This window comes from Octopus bimaculoides, chromosome 7 (genome assembly GCF_001194135.2).
Source record: "Octopus bimaculoides isolate UCB-OBI-ISO-001 chromosome 7, ASM119413v2, whole genome shotgun sequence".
In the NCBI taxonomy this organism is placed as follows: Eukaryota; Metazoa; Mollusca; class Cephalopoda; order Octopoda; family Octopodidae; genus Octopus; species Octopus bimaculoides.
In genome coordinates, this window is record NC_068987.1 from 36,337,134 (window position 1) to 36,340,328 (window position 3,195).

The following is a 3,195-nucleotide window of genomic DNA, read 5'->3' on the forward strand; positions in this document are numbered from 1 at the left end:
ATATATATATAGGGAGAGAGAGAGAAAGAAAATAGGTGACTGGAAGGTATAGTTTTAATCGGGAAATTAGATGGAGTGTGATAGCGTGTGGTGTGTACTCTGTAAAATATTGTTGATTTTTATTTTGTCATATGTAGTTAAAAGAAGCGAATGCACCTCCGCAAATAGATGTCCGGAATTTCGGATGGAATACTGTTTATATTGACGTGGGAATACGAAAAACTACAAACAGTGTGCATACACAGAATTCAAGTAATTTGAAGCAGAAAGAATTTTTCAAAATCTTTAAAGGTATTTAGTATAATTATGCGTTACAAATCACTACAGATAAAATGTCATGTAAAAATGATACAAAAATCGCATATGGGTCAAATACAATGCTTAGAAGGAATCAAGAAGTGAAGAGAAAACAATATTTGTTTACTAAGTCTATTTCACCGAGAGAATGTCATGTATAGCTATGTTTTTCTACCAGGAATGTTTAATGGTGTCATCATTTTGGGGTAAATTTTATACCCTTTTTTTGTTTTTGTTTTCTCTTGAATCTCTTGATTCCTTCCGACCATCGTATTTGATTTTTCGAATTTGGTTTACTTTTACTGTAAGCGCTACTTTTACTGTAAGTGGGATTGATCAAGTATTCCATATTATTAGCTAAATTATGTATTGAGATGCACAAGAATTTACCCGTAAAGATATAGAGAACTCAATGATATTTGGTAGACACAAAGTTATAGTGGAAGACACGTCCTCAAGGTATAGCAGAACGGAATTGATCTTGAAACTACGTGGCTGTAAAGCCTCTTGTGTATTAGTTTTTACGTTTAATGTATGTGGTTGATTATACCCGAATGTATCGCTTTTTCACATTTTCAATTTGTGGGTTTTACGAACAGTACTTTCATGTAAGGCATCAATTATCGGAATTTACGGAGGTCCCAATCTATATTCATTACTAATATATCTAATAGAAGACTAATAGAAGGTACAATAAAAACGTCAGCGACTTTCTTAGATGTAGTGTTCTAAGTCTTTCTCCTTTTGTAATTCCTGCTATAGCCACAATTTGCAATTATAACAAATGGTCGTGTCAGAATCACTATTAGTAGTACTATGTATGTATCGGACTACCGGTGTGTTGATTTTGTAAATGGTTGGCATACTTGCTACAAATTTCAAAGATGTAATTTCAAATAGTTTCCTTATATTTGAAATGAAAAATTGTTGTTGAGTTATTAATATTACGTTATTTAAGATTTCGGTATCATTTACTACCTGCAAATATTGTTGAGTTGGAAATATTATTATTTAGTTTCTGGCATATGTTTTGTCTCAGAGAACTAGTTTGCTCGTTTACAGTCAGGTGTATACATTTTTTTATCGAAGCTACAGATCTTTGGTGCTGTGCTATAATAGTCAGCATTATTCTTGAATTTTTGTTTGCCAGCATACATTTTGGAGATTCAGTTAGAGATATTTCTGACTAAGTAGTTGATAACAAACTTTTAGGTGATTTGAATGCTTGTGAAAATTATACACGTTTTCATTAGGTTTGTGATGTGAATATTGTTGACGAGTGTTATCCCACTAGTTTAATCCAGAATGTGGATATTTTAGTGTATATTTCATACAAAATATGCATACATTTTTGAAGACCTTGTGTTATCTCTTTGCTAAGGTCGAAGGTTTAACAGAGAGCTGAGAACCGTCTTTTTACGAACCTCCACTAACCTCACAGAGTATATTCTTTAAATTAAATAAAGTAAATTTTCAAAAATGTCCGTGACTACAGCTGTATCGGTAACTTACTTAGTATACCAATTCCGTCTATCTGTAGCTTACGTTGCTATAGATTCTTATAATAAGCATTTTGATGGAGTTATGAGTGTATTGATCTCATTCTATATTAGAGCACAATTTTCCCTAATCCTAGGAATAATCGTATCTAATATATTCTTTTATTCTTTTACTTGCTTCAGTCATTTGACTGCAGCCATGCTGGAGCACCGACTTTTTCGAAAAAATCGACCCCAGGACTTATTCTTTGTAATCCAAGTACTTATTCTATCGGCCTCTTTTCCCGAACCGCTAAGTTATAGGGACGTAAACGCACCGACATCGGTTGTCAAATACATACACACATACATACATAACATTATTTATACGCACGCACACACACACACACACACACACACATATATATATATATATATATATATATATTCGACAAGCTTCTTTCAGTTTCCGTCTACCAAATCCATTCACAAGGCTTTGGTCGTCCCGATGCTATAGTAGAAGACACTTACCCAAGCTGCCACGCAGTGGGACTGAGCCTGAAACCATGTGATTGAGAAGAAAGCTTCTTATCACACAGACACGCCAGACTTACTCTACACGTATCTGATTGGTATGGATAGATGAGTTCGATTGTGTGGCTTTAAGGTTAAAGGAATCCTTGTGAACTTCTACCTTAAAGTTTGCAGTTTCTTTTTTGTCGGGGAAGATTTCTCTACTAGTTTGCTAATTTCAGCTTGCTAACTATCTTGTATCCCTGTCCAGTGTTTTAGAGAGGCATAATAGGAGGAGGGAGAATGGAAGAAGCAATTAAAAAGATGACGAACAAGACGAAAGAGTTTAGTTGGTCACCAGAGTGAAAGAGAGAGAGACAAAACAGAGAGAGAGAGAGAGAGAGAGAGAGAGAGAGAGAGAGAGAGAGAGAGAGAGAGAGAGAGAGAGAGAGAGAGAGAGAGAGAATATTAAAGAGAGGAATAGCCTTAGAGTATAAATACCCTGTTTATGAAGAATGGGAGTATAGAAAATGGTAATGTCAATGGTGAAAAGGAGGCGCGTGATGTCGGTAAGAGGAGAAGGTTAGCGTTGTGAGACTGTAGGAGGTGAAAGCAGATAACGGGATCGAGTAGAGCCTCAAGTTATGGGAAGATGAATATTCTATGGGTCTGATGGAGAAGGCGTTGATGGTAGTGGAGCCTGAGATTAGAAGGTAAAGATCGACATTCACATTTACACTAATCATAATCATAATTGGTGTCCTTCGTTTTGTAAGTAAATACCTACGTGAAAATGTGGAAGAGCTACAGTTTTCAGAAACAGAAATCAACCTGATAAATTGTACGTTACAAATATAATCTGTTAGTTGAACAATAAAATATGGAAAACTTTTCTCAAGTTTCATTT

The 3,195-nt window shown here is 35.1% G+C and overlaps 1 long non-coding RNA gene across 1 annotated transcript in view; it reads left to right on the plus strand.

Moving 5' to 3' along the window:
* Nucleotides 1-3,195, plus strand: part of LOC128248296 (uncharacterized) — a 27,279-nt gene that overhangs the window by 1,758 nt on the left and 22,326 nt on the right. The window contains exon 2 of the long non-coding RNA XR_008264534.1: nucleotides 138-291. This is a non-coding gene — a long non-coding RNA (uncharacterized LOC128248296). The remainder of the gene's footprint in view (nucleotides 1-137; nucleotides 292-3,195) is intronic.